The sequence below is a fragment of the Dasypus novemcinctus genome, chromosome 9 (genome assembly GCF_030445035.2).
Source record: "Dasypus novemcinctus isolate mDasNov1 chromosome 9, mDasNov1.1.hap2, whole genome shotgun sequence".
Lineage (NCBI taxonomy): Eukaryota > Metazoa > Chordata > Mammalia > Cingulata > Dasypodidae > Dasypus > Dasypus novemcinctus.
The window spans coordinates 5855370-5868976 of record NC_080681.1 but is presented as its reverse complement, the minus strand read 5'-3'; the positions used below and the strand labels follow the sequence as shown (position 1 = coordinate 5868976).

The 13607-nt window shown below is 46.2% G+C and overlaps 1 long non-coding RNA gene across 1 annotated transcript in view; it reads left to right on the top strand.

Annotated features, from left to right (window-relative positions):
* The first annotated feature begins 11357 nt into the window (after positions 1-11357).
* LOC131279680 (uncharacterized) overlaps positions 11358-13607 on the top strand; it is a 29850-nt gene continuing 27600 nt past the window's right edge. Inside the window, exon 1 of the long non-coding RNA XR_009187066.2 lies at positions 11358-11490. This is a non-coding gene — a long non-coding RNA (uncharacterized lncRNA). The remainder of the gene's footprint in view (positions 11491-13607) is intronic.

Sequence of the window (13607 nt, the reverse complement as noted above, 5' to 3'; positions counted from 1 at the left end):
TTTAGAAACTCGTAGCCATATAAACTCATTTCTCCTTTCCATTTCCCCCTTACTTTAGGTCAAACAGCATTTTAAAGTCATGGTATTTTATGTAGACATGGATATTCTGCTGATCCGCATTGAACCTTCCGTATAAGGTCATTTTCCAGTTGCATCATCAGTTGGTAGTTGATAGTGGTCCCTCGTTGCCAGGGAGGCTCATCCCCGGGTGTCATGTCCCACGCTGGGGGGAAGGCATTGCATTTACATGCTGAGTTTGGCTTCGAGACTGGCCACATTTGAGTAACATGAAGGCTGACAGAAGGAAATTCCCAGGCACAAAGTTGCTCTAGGCCTTGTTATTATTTTGGGTTTATCAGCTCACAAGCATAGTCATTAGTATCAGGGGCTCACTGTTGAACCCTCACTCCCTCCCGGTCCCCACCACTGTACCTGGGAGACTGTCGCTGCTCCCCTAGGGACCACGACAGAGCACCACTGGCCAGGAACCCAGTACCCCCCCTACTGTGGTTTTTAATTGTTGCCACTATGAGTATATCCAATCATTACCATGCACCCTGGACATATGTTCTGTACAGCTCCCTGTCAGTCATATATCACCTGTCATTGGTATCCCATACCAGTATCCCTCCATTGCCATTGTTGAAACACTCTGTGATCCAGAACTCCCCGAAATTTGAAGCCCAATATAATGTCATGGTCCCTTACTAGGGAATGGCATATAGCGATGAGTTTAAAGGATAGATAAAGAACTTGGATAAAGTTAGATAGAGAACTTAGATAAAGAATGTTGACTTGAAAAAATTCCACATCCTATTTTTTTCTTTTTTTTTTTTTTTTTTTTTTTCCCCCCCCCCTCTAATTATTCAGCTTTTCTTCACAGGAGTCCTAGACCACAGCAATGTATATATATAATATACAGCACTCCCACACATCCACCAGAAAACCTTTTCCCTTCCACAGTGATACTCTTACGCCCTATTCATATCATATTTACTTAAAGTGATGTACAGAGTCTGAGACATTAGCTTTCTAACAAGGTGACATCTGTGTTTACATTATGGTGCATACTTTAGGATACACAGTTCTTTACATTTTTAGTTATCCTATGTTTTACATTATGGTTTACATTATCAGTCTGTCATCTCCTATATGTTATGGTGTAATATTACATGTTTTATATCCATCCTTGTGTACTCTCAAGAAACTCCTCTCTTACCCCCCATTTACTTTGGTTCCACACATTTAACTTCCATTTTCCCTTCCACCTTGGTGCCCTCAGTGATAGCCAACCTCCGTTTCCTGAGGAGCCACTTCCAGAGATAGATGGAATAGTGTTCAGGGCCTAACTTGCTCAACTGCCCCAATGCCCTGGGAGCCACCCTTTCTCTCGAGGGATACAGTTCCCTCTATTGGATGGCATTAGTCCTCCCCAGGATGTGGGTCCACCCCCACTCTCACTACTTGGGTTTCTACCCCATGGTGTCACCCACTCTGGCAGAATGAGCATTTAGACATTCCCCAGGAGCCCGTCCTGCATCAGACCCTCCCCTCTGAGCATTCTAAACAGGTAACCCTCTTTATTATATTTTGATATGATTTTCTCGGCATTTTACTCTCCACCAACACCTGACCCTCTCCTGGTTCGTATGCTACCCCTCCCTCCCCCCACTTTTGGGCAACGTTACCCACCCGTCCCTCCCCAGCCACCCTCAAACCCGCAAAGCCCCAAGCAAAGGCAACCCCTTGCCCCCCTTTTATCTCTTCTTTGTGTTCATACTTACCACCATCTCGTCTTAAATTCCACCCCTGCAGACATCGGCTCATATCCTTCCTCCACCCTCCGATTTCCTGCAAGCCTATCGTTCAGTCTCTTGCTATCTAGGGCAGCTTGTTTATTTCATATCATTGAGGTCATGTAGTATTTGTCCTTCAATGTCTGGGTTGCTTCACTCAACATAAGGTTCTCAAGATTCATCCATGTTACACATGTGTTTCTAGTGTGTTTGTTCTTACAGCCGAGTAGTATTCCATTGTGTGTATATACCACATTTTATTGATCCACTCGTCTGTTGATGGGCATTTGGGTTGATTCCAACTTTTGGCAATAGTGAACAATGCTGCTATGAACATTGGTGTACATATATTGGTTTGTGTTCTTGTTTTCAGTTCTGCTGGGTATATTCCCAGCAGTGGTATTGCTGGGTCATATGGCAAATCTATGGCTAGTTTTTTGAGAAACCGCCATACTGTTCTCCAGAATGGTTGGATCCTTCTGCATTCCCACCAGCAGTGGATGAGTGTTCCCCTTCCTTCACATCCTCTCCAGCACTTGTATTCTTCTGTTTTTTTCATAGCTGCCAATCTTATGGGTGTAAGATGGTATCTCATTGTGGTTTTGATTTGCATTTCCCTGATAGCTAGAGATTTGGAACATTTTTTCATGTGCTTTCTTGCCATTTGTATTTCTTCTTCGGAGAAGTGTCTGTTTAAGTCTTTTTCCCATTTTTTAAATGGATTGTTTATCTTTTTATTTTCAAGATGTAGGAGTTCTTTATATATGCAAGTTATAAGTTTCTTATCAGATATATGATTGCCAAATATTTTCTCCCACTGTGTGGGCTCCCTTTTTACTTTCTTGACAAACTCCTTTGAGGTGCAGAAGGCTTTAATTTTGAGGAAGTCCCATTTATCTATTAGTTCTTTTGCTGCTCGTGCTTTTGGTGAGATATTCATAAATCCATTACCTATTACGAGGTCCTGTAGATGTTTCCCTACACTGCTTTCTAAGGTTTTTATGGTCTTGGCTCTTATATTTAGGTCTTTGATCCATCTTGAGTTGATCTTTGTATAAGGTGTGAGATGGTAATCCTCTTTCATTCTTCTACATATGGCTATCCAGTTCTCCAGACACCATTTGTTGAATAGGCCACTCTCTCCCAGTTGAGAGGGTTTGGTGGCTTTATCGAATATTATGTAGTTGTATATGTGAGGTTCTATATCCGAGCTTTCAATTCGATTCCATTGGTCTATATGTCTCTCCTTATGCCAATACCATGCTGTTTTCACCACCGTAGCTTTATAGTATGTTTTGAAGTCAGGTAGTGTGATTCCTCCAATTTCGTTTTTCTTTTTCAGTATGTCTTTGGCTATTCGGGGTCTCTTTCCTTTCCAAATAAATTTCATAGTTAGTTTTTCTAGTTCCTTAAAGAAGGCTGCATTGATTTTTATTGGGATTGCATTGAATGTGTAGATCAATTTTGGTAGGATAGACATCTTAATAATGTTCAGTCTTCCTATCCATGAACAAGGAATAGTCTTCCATTTATTTAGGTCTTCTTTGATTTGCTCAGGGAGCTTCTTAAGGCACAAAGCTGGCCTTGGCCCTGTGTTCTCCGTGCCTCCACACCCTCAAAGAGCACCCTGGGTGGTAAACCTCCATGACCCGTTGACTAGCCAACTTACTATGGGTTGACCAACTATGTTTATTTTCAGGAAAAGGCGCTCCAGGACTTGGGCATAATTATTCCCGTGTTGGTACATGGGTGCCTGGAGCAAGCGTGGAGGAAAGCTGGGAATGGAAGGGAGAACTGGGTGGAGGGGAAGAAGACAGCAGAGGAGAGTAATTTAACAGTGGAGAGATCTCAAGTCCAACTCCTAGATCTCTTAAATAATCTCATGGCTTGGGAGAAATTACTTGTATCTTTTTTCAGAGGCTCTCTTATCTGGCTGGAGGGAGGAGTAAATAAGAGAGGGTCCATATCCCTCCCCTGCTCGCAGAGCAAGGGCCCAGTGCAGTGCCTGAGCTGAAAGAAAGTGGGATCCTTCCCAGTGTGGGGATATGGGAGCAGGTGGAAGCAATTTCCATAACTCCCATACATTGTGACTCCACGCCAAAGGCAGGGTTCTGCTCGACCTCTCAATGAATCTTAAAAAGTACTGCCCCATCTCAAACCGCCTGGAGCCAAGCCACTAAGTTTCCCTCCTCCAGCTGTCCGTCATCACCAAGTGATGGGCCTAAGAAAAACCCTGGAGAGAAAAACAAAGTAACCCTGCTGAGAATTCTGAGTTAGAGGTAAACTGACTAAGGGCCAGCTTCTGTCAAGAAGATGGCCATGGCAATATTTATCTGGCAGGGGTATAAACCTCGAAAGCATTCTGCTGCCTCTGGAAAAGCAAATGGACCTTGCTGTGGTTCTCACTCCAAAAGCTGAAGAGCAACACACATAAAATGATGGTGAAAATCAGGGCAAAGCAACAGACTAATACTGCAGAATGGTAGAATAATACAAATTTATGTGGGAGTATACGTGTGTGTGTAGGTATGGATACACACACAACAGTTGATTCTTTTTTTTTTTAAGGATTTATTTATTTCTCTCCCCTCACCCCATTGTCTGCTCTCTCTGTTCATTCGCTGTGTGTTCTTCTGTGTTCACCTGCATTATCAGGCAGCACCGGGAAACTGCATCTCTTTTTTATTGGGTCATCTTGCTGTGTCAGCTCTCCATGTGTGCAGTGTCACTTCTGGGCAGCTGCACTTTTCTTCACGCAGGGCGATTCTCCTTGCATGTGGGGCACCCCCACACAGGGGCACCCCTGTGTAGCACAGCACTCCCTGCACGTGGCAGCATTGCGCGTGGGCCAGCTCACCACACAGGTCAGGAGGCCCTGGGGATCGAACACTGGACCCTCCATATGGTAGGCGGACACTCTATCAGTTGAGCCATGTCTGCTTCCTAATTGATTCCTTTTATTTGCAGTAGTTATGTTCTATAAAGTCACAAACACTGAATTAGCAAAGACTGGACAATTTCCCCTAGGGGAAATAAAGGGTTAGTTCCTGCCAGCCTCTGGTCACAACGTTTTCATCCACATATCAATCCATAACCTTGTTTTATATGTGATTCTATCGAAAAGCACTTTATTGAATAAATATTACTAATTCCTTAACATTAAACTCATTGCAAACAGCACTTTGAGTGACGCTTACCTAATATATATTTTCTCCATGATTCACATCACAGCCTTTTTGCACTTAGGAATACTAGACAGCACTTCAGCGCTACACTTGGGGGCCATTTTAAACAGCAAAAGCACCAATGAAAGGCATAAAAATATGTAAAAATGTGGCACTAGGAGGTGGACTTGGCCCAGTGGTTAGGGCGTCCATCTACCACATGGGAGGTCTGCGGTTCAAACCCTGGGCCTCCTTGACCCGTGTGCAGCTGGCCCATGCTCAGTGCTGATGCATGCAAGGAGCGCCCTGCCATGCAGGGGTGTCCCCCGTGTAGGGGAGCCCCACGCACAAGGAGTGTGCCCCGTAAGGAGAGCCGCCCAGTGCGAAAGAAAGTGCAGCCTGCCCAGGAATGGTGCGGCACACGCGGAGAGCTGACACAGCAAGATGACGCAACAAAAAGAGACACAGATTCCCATGCTGCTGACAACAACAGAAGTGGACAAAAAAGAACATGCAGCAAATGGACACAGAGAACAGACAACTGGGGGGGGGGGAGGGGAGAGAAATAAATATTTTAAAAATGTGGCACTAAATAGAGATCAAAAGGACACTTGTATATGGTATGCGAGCTGAAGCAAAAAGGCCTCAGCCTTGTTGACGTCAGCTAGGAATGTGCATATTGGATAACAATTTTTTTTTGCCCTTCTGTGCATATCTGCAAATTACCATGAGAGCCCCTTGAGTATTGATTTTGGATTTACAAGTAAGTTTTAGTTTTTAGGTGAATTCAGAAATACAGAACCTGCAAGGATTGACTATACATCTCTATGTCTGCCTATCTATCTATCTATCTATCTATCTATCTATCTATCTATCCATCCTGAAAGAGAGAGAGAGACTGTGAAACGCTCCCTGCAGCATTTGAGAGCCTCTGCCTTCTCATAGTGTACACACCCCCCAGGTGACCGCATCCACTCCTCTGCTTCAGCTGCCCCTCTAACGGGAAGATTCCAACATCTTTCTCCCCAGCCCTTGCTCTTGGCTCTAGTCCCACATATCCACCTGCCTAGTGGACATCTCCTCTACAGGGATCACAAAACTGAGCATGTCCAAACTGGAACTAGTCATCTTCCATCTGTAACTCTGCTGCTGCTCCAAGGTTACAACTTTTGGAAAACAGCAGCAACAAACACCAGATTGTCCGAGCCAGAAATCTAAAGGTCACCCTATACTCCACCCTCCCCTCACTGCCGACATCCTGGTACTCACCAAGTCCTATCATTCTTCTTCCTTTTTGCTTCCCCAAGCTGTACCCTTCTCTCTATCCCCCCTACTATTTCGTAAGTTTATTCCTTCATCATTTCCCATTTGAATTAAATGATGAGTCTCCTACTTCATTTTCCTGCCCTCAGTCTGCCCCCATCTGTGACAATCGTTCTCCCCACTGCTGCTGGGGTGATCTTTCTACATTTTGGGGATGCTGGAATTGTCCTGCATGACGTTGCAATGACAGATACAGGCCCTTATACGTTTTGTCAAAACCCATAAACTTGTGCAGTGCAAAATGTAAACTATACACTATGGTTAGTGGCAATGCTTTGATTTGTGTCCATTAATTGTAACAAATGCACCATATTAATGAAAGATGTTAATGTGGAAAAGTGTGGGGGGGAGGGGGTGGGGCAGATGGGAACCCCCTATATTTTTGATGTAACATGTAAGTAATCTAAAGCTTCTTTAAAAATAAAAGCTTTTAAAAATGCACATCTGATTGAGCCACTTCACTTAGAGCCATCAGTGCTTCCGGGGCCTCTGACCCTGCCCACCTCTCCAGATTTTCCCCATGTCTTCCCCCTTCTCCCTCTGTGTACCAACCACGCTGAGCTTTGACTGCCCCAAAATGCCATGCTCTCCCGAGCTCTCTTTGTGCACGCTGCTCCCCCTGCCTGGAGTCCATTCTCTGCCTTTCTTCCTGCCTTACGTAAATCCTATAGGAAATGTGTCTCACCACTTCGACCTGGGAGGTGCCTGTGCCCTGCACAGTTCTGGGAATCTCGTGCCTAATTCTGCTCCTAAATTATGGCTGTTGACTTGCCTGTCTCCTTCCCCAGACACTCCTTAAAACTAGAGAAAGCACCTGCTCTGAAAGTTTGGATTCATGCCCTCTGGGTCACTTACTGGGGCATTTGGTACCCTGGTAACAACTGGCAGTGTGGCATAGCTGTGGTGTACCTTACAATATGAAAGCAAGGTTTCTATTCCAAGGCAGAATAAAATGTTCAATAAAAATATAGAGGGAAGCGGATGTGGTTCAAGGAGTTGGGCTCCTGCTTAGCACATGGGAGGTTCTGGGTTTGGTTCCTGGTACCTCCTGAAGAAGATGAGCAAGACAGCAAGTTGACATGATGGGCAGGCTTGGCAAGCTGACTCGACAAGATGACACAACAAGGAAACACAATGAGAGACACAACAAGCAGGGAGTGAATGTGGCTCAACTGATTGGGAACCTCCCTCCCACCTGGAAGTCCCAGGTTTGGTTCCTGGTGCCTCCTAAAAAAAGGGAGCAGACACAGCACACAACAGAAACAAGGAGCAGACAATAAGCACAAACACCAAGGGGGGTAGAAATACATAAATTAATAAAATAAATCTTTTTTAAAAAGTATTTATAAAAAAAAGAGAAGTTTTAAAATTACTTTTTGTATTTCACACCATCACAAAGTAAGTGATCGCTAAATGTTACATGAATGTGCATTTTTCTTTCATATCACACTTTCAGCACTATTTCCTGTTTATGCACCTATCTCATCTCTAGTGCATGAGCTATTAGAGGAATAAAAGGCTGTGCCTCGTTCATCTTTGTGTCACCAGGTCTAGCAGCATGCCAGACACATAGAAAGGACTTGGTAACATTTGATGGATAGATAAGCAGGGATCAACTTGGGGGGTGACCAATCTAACACATTCTGGACAAGATGTCTTATGAAATGGGTTGATATTACTCAAAGCAGGAGGAAAAAAGATGCTTTTGAAATGGAGGAACAATTTAGTGTTAGGACAAACGGTAAAGCAGATAAGTAAAACAAACACAAAATCTGTTTTCTCCTTGTTGATCTTGGGACAGAGGAAGAGGAGACTAAACATAATACACCTGGAACCAAGAGATCTTTTCATGATTTTAAAAGAAATTCTTGGGAAGCCGTTGTGGCTCAAGCAATTGAGCTCCCACTTACCACATGGGAGGTCCTGGGTTTGGTTCTTGGTGCCTCCTGGAGAAGACAAGCGAGATAGCAAGCTGGCATGACAGGCAGCATGGCGAACTGACGCAACAAAATGATACCACAAGGAGACACAGAGGAAAGACCATGAGAGACACAACAAAGCAGGGAGCTGAGGTGGCTCAAGTGATTGAGCACCTCTCTCCCACATGGGAGGTCCCAGGTTTGGTTCCTGGATGCCTCCTAAAGAGAAGACAGGGAGCGCAAAACTTTGAGAACTTTGAGGGGGGGGGTATGGAATAATCACTTGGCATTCTCTCCATTATTCCACTGTGTGCCTGTCCATTTTCCTGTGCACCAATTCCCCTGACTGACTGAAGACACCCACATATGGGTGGGGTTTCACATTTTCACAAAAGGCCATGAGCTCATCAGGTCCTTACCATAACCCTATGAGGCTGACTTTTGCAAATGGGAAACGAAGTCTCATGGAAATAAAGAGATTTATTCAAAGTCACCTAATTCGAATTTCCCCAGGTCTTTCTTGCCTGAGCGTGTAAACGGGGTCATAGGAATGAAAACAACAAATATTTCACTAGTTTTTTTTTTGTACAGGGGCTAGGGAATTAACTTGGGACCTCATATGTGGGAAACCGGGGAACCACTGAACTGCACCGACTCCCCTGAGTTGGTGTTTTTGTTTTGTCTTTTTAAGGAGGTACCAGGGAGTGAAACAGGGACCTCATATGTGGGAAGCAGGTGCTCAACTGCTTGAGCCACATCTACTCCCCACTAGCTCTTAAACCTGCTTTCTAAGGTAGCTTTATCTTCGGGAATCCCAGGGCATGTTAACAAAGGTTTTCAGAAAAATGAATGGTGGAAGCTTCTTACATTGATTGTCCCCAGTGAATTATGCCTTCATGAATCTGTCTTTGTATAATCCTTTCCCACACTGACTCTGGGCTTGGCCATTAGGACATTAGAAATGTGATGCAAGCAGTGGCTTAAAAAGTGCTTGAGCATTTGGGCTTGCCTCTCTCACTGCCGGGAACTGTCCTTCCACGATGTGAAAAAAAAAAAGAAAAGCCTATGAACCAGAGCTGAGCTACCCAGGTGAGATCCTTGTATCAACCAATCCCCAGCCAACTCCATGTGGGGCCAAGAGAAGAACCACCCGGCTGAGTCCAGCCTGAATTACCCACATCATGAACAAACAAAATGGTGATTATTTTAGGCCACTAAGTTCTGGGGTGGTTTGTTACATAGAAATAGATAACTGACAGACTATCCTTTCATCTTATTTTGTTCCATAGTTCATTGTATTTGGGAAACTTGAATAAAATACATATAGAAAAAATCACCCTGAACAGAAATTAATAGGGTGGTAGCTCTGAGCCCCTGGTTAAAAAGTTTAGAATCAACTAAGTGCAAAGCTCATCACTATCATAACTTTACAGAAGAAGAAACTGAGGCACAGAAAGACAAAGGGGGCTTACTCAAGGTCACAAAACAGATCAGCATCAGAGGTAAAACCCAACATAAACATACAGTTCCCGTATTCCTGACATGACCTCGTAAGTCTGCGGTCAGATATTAAAGATATCTCCCTTCTTTAATTATTACCAGTAGTAGCCACAGGCCACTGCAGTGAGCCAACTGGCAGCTCACAGCTACTTATAGCCACTGCGCAGGGGAATGACAGCAGTTGAGTTAGCTTTGAGTCTGTTTTCCAGTAGCTCATGAATGGCCAGCCAAAAATAAACTATGGGCTTTATTGTTGGGCTAAAAGAATGATTTACAAGGCTCTGGCAGAGGTCACTAGCCTCGGCTCTCTTGGAAAAAAGAAAATACACCAGGTTGCAATTTCAGAGAGTGAGTAATAGTCACTTGAAACCATGGTTTCAGCTGGAGTTTCCAACTTGGCTTTGGGTTTTCCCTCCAGTTAACTAATATCTGTTCGCCTAACTTAACCTGAATAGCAACTTCCTGGTATGTGAAAAGAAAAAAAAATTTTTTTTCTACGGTTGTACTAGAAATGGATCCAGCATTTCTTAAGGAACTCGATCCCTTTGATTGCTCACTGGCAACTTTCTAAGACTTGGAAAGTGTAATATTATCTGGTGCCCAGACTAGGAACTGAGATGAGGAGTGGGTACCAACAGTGGTCTCTGCAGTGGCCACCTGGAAATGGGACCACGAGGGGAAGGACACAGGGAGAGATTAGTCCTGAAAGGTCTGACAAGCCCATATAGGAAATTATGCACCAGGATGATCCCAGGCCTCAAGAAAAGAGAAGGAGGTAGAGGACATAAGCGTGGGGAGCCCCCAAACCCTAATGATAAATGGTCATTATTCCAAATGTGGCAGCTACTAACTAGTGCAGAAGTGCTTCGTTTTTCTCACTAGTGGGATGCATGATCACAAATCCCTGGGTGTGTGGACCCATGAAGTTTTTATCAATAAATAAATATCCTTTGAGGAAAGCGCAAAGCCTCTCACCACGTTGCCTTCCTCAGCCCTTCCCCTTTGTGTCTCTCGGTTGAAAAGCGTCCCTCCTCCTCTTTTCCCGCAGAAGCCTATTGTGTTCCACTCGTGTAAATAAAGCATACTGCTTTTGTACTGTGGATATTTGTGCCCATTTTCTCTCCCTTTTTTCAGGGGAGGGGTGACACCGTCTGCAACGTTAGATCCCATTTATCACTCGGCACAGGGCCTGCCTGGCACAGAGCAGGCAAGAGGAGACCAGGGCCCACGGAGGAATTGGGGTATGAGGATTCATCAGGCTCTCCTTCCCTGCCCTTCCTGCAAACCAAGAATCCTCACCCACCTCAGAGCTCAACCAATTTATTTATTCAACCAGTTTCCTGAGTCTGTGGTAGGCTCTGTGACATGTTGCTCAGATATCCCTTCAGAAATGAAGGAACTATTTCCCTAGCTGCCAGAAAGTCCTCTGCTGTCACCCATGACAGGGACTGCCTAACAAAAACCACTTCCTCAAGGTCATGCTCCCTTCCCAGGGCAGCCTGCACCCAGACACGGGTCAGCATGTACTTGCAAAGGCTCAGGCCCCTCACCCCAAGCTGGTACAGTTCTGAAGGGCCACCCCAGTTTCAGCGCTCTCTGAGGGGTTGCCGAGAGCTTCGTGGAGACTACATCACAATGCAAAGTCTCCCTCTGCACAATCCTACTCCCTTCCCTTCCCTTTCACAGGCGTGGACCCCAAGAGCACTCCACAGAAGCCACACCACAAATTCCACCTCAGAGTCTGCTTCCAGGAAATCCAACCTGCAGCAAGTGCCTGCTGCGTCCCAGGTACTATTCTACGTTGAACAAGCCCAGGCCACTGCCCTCATGGAGCGTACATTCTACTGGAAGGAGAATGTATTGATGGGGAGGTCTGGAAAGTGAGTCATGAAGCAGGGAGGGGAGCGCTGCTCTTGATAAAGATATTAGCCGAGGAAGGCAGCACTGATTAATACAATGAAAGAGGGCGTCAAAGAGATATCTTGGAAAAGGGTCCTGGAGGCCGTCAGAGCGGCAACTTCAAAGGCTGCGGACGAGGAGTGCTGGCCTTGGCGCGCGCTTGCTGCGCCCGAGGAGCAGCGAGGAGGGCGGTGGCGGGCGGGACCCGGAGGTCAGATCCTGCAGGCCCTTGCATCCGCTCTCGGGATTTGGGGTTTTATCCTACGTAAGATGGAAACCATGGGAAGTTATGAACAGAGAATTTACGTGAGCTGAATTAAAGCTCACTCTGGATGCAGTGAGAAGAACAGATCTGGAGGGGAAGAGGCAAACGTGGACGCAGGAGGCCACTTAGAAGAGCACTGCCGCGTCGGGAGGGAGCAGGGCGGCGGGGACAAGGCAGACGGCGGGAGGCACTAACTCAGGCCGGGCGGCACGGGCAGTGCTTTTCCGGGCTCTCGGCTACCTCACAAGGAAGAATTCGGAGACGCACCGGGAAGGCAAGCAAGTCGAATGTTTAAGGAGAAAGATGGGAGAGGAGGCGGCCACCCCGCAGACGCCGCGCCTGCGCCCTAGGGCGGGCCGCCCTGCGCGGCCTCTCCGAGCCGGGCTTTGCTCCTCCCCTCCCCGGAGTGGGGCGGGCCCTCAGCCGCTTGCTGTCCTGATTGGTTGCTTTCCTGCCTTCCTATTGGTTTGTATTCTAGACCGCGCCGGTTGCCCTTGTAGGCTGAGCCAATGGGGAGGCCTTCCTGTCCGCCGGTATCTGGGGCTTTTCTTAGCCCGGGAGTTTCAGACGGGACCGCGTGGGCCGCTTCTGGGCGGCGTCAGCGGCTGTGACGTTCCCGCTTTGCTCCGAGCAGGCCGCCTTCCCGCGCGGGGTCTCCAGGCGGGGTTTCAGGGCCTTGGGGTTGGCGGGTGGCGGCTGTGATGGCCACAGCGTGGTTCTGACCGGCGCCTCCCCTCTTCCCTCCACAACCCGCCCCTGGGGGTGGGTGCCTGCCGCTCTCCTGCGCCGTCCAAAGCGAGTACCGTGAAATGGGTTGGCCTGGAAAATGTCCAAATCAAGACATCATTGTAAGCAAAAGTTAAACACCACACAGATGCTTTTTAAATTAGGCGAAAGGGTTACCATCTGAAGTTACTGAAACTGGCCAGACTGACTGTGCCATTCGTATTTGGCCATTTCCAACTAAAATCGTGCAATTGTAATGATTATTTCAGGCGGATCTTCCCTTGTGTATGGCCAGTTGTACCTGCAGTTATAATGATGGCTCCAGACAGCTCTTACCTTTGTTCATGAACATTTCTACAGAAAGGGTGACTGACCACTCCTTCCTCTGATATCCATATGAAATACCTTGTAGCTGACCTTGGTTTTTGGTATCCCCCTCTCCCAGATGCCTTGATCTCTGATAAAGGTAGTAACTTCGTGGCTCACCCCCAGTTGGTACCCACCCATCCTGGTTCATCCCCTTAATGCTTATTAATGAAAGAAACTGTGCACACTCCACCCCAAGTACTCATTAGCATCCCGATTTTATAAAACACTAGAATTTCTGCAAATCAGACTGGCAGTTTTGGGCCACGAGACCTACTGTGCGCCTTTGCTTGTGCAACCAAATAAACTTGTTCTGTCTTTGAAACCCCAGTGTCTAGGAATTGGCTTTAAAGATGCATAGGAAGAAAAAAACCCACTTTTGCTTGGTATCGTCATCATCAAGGTGATGCTCTTTTCCTGAAGACTTGCTGCCGGTAATCCTTGGCTCCTCTGCCACATGGCAAGGGACATGGTGGCATCTGCTGGCCTCTCCCTTCTCTTCCAGGTTTCATTGATTTCAGCTTCTAACTTCCATGGCTTTCTCTCTCTCTGTCTGAACCTCATTTTGCTTATAAAGGACTCTAGTAATAGGATTAAGACCCGCCCTGCTTGAGGTGAGCCACACCTTAACTGAAGTACCTCACCAAAA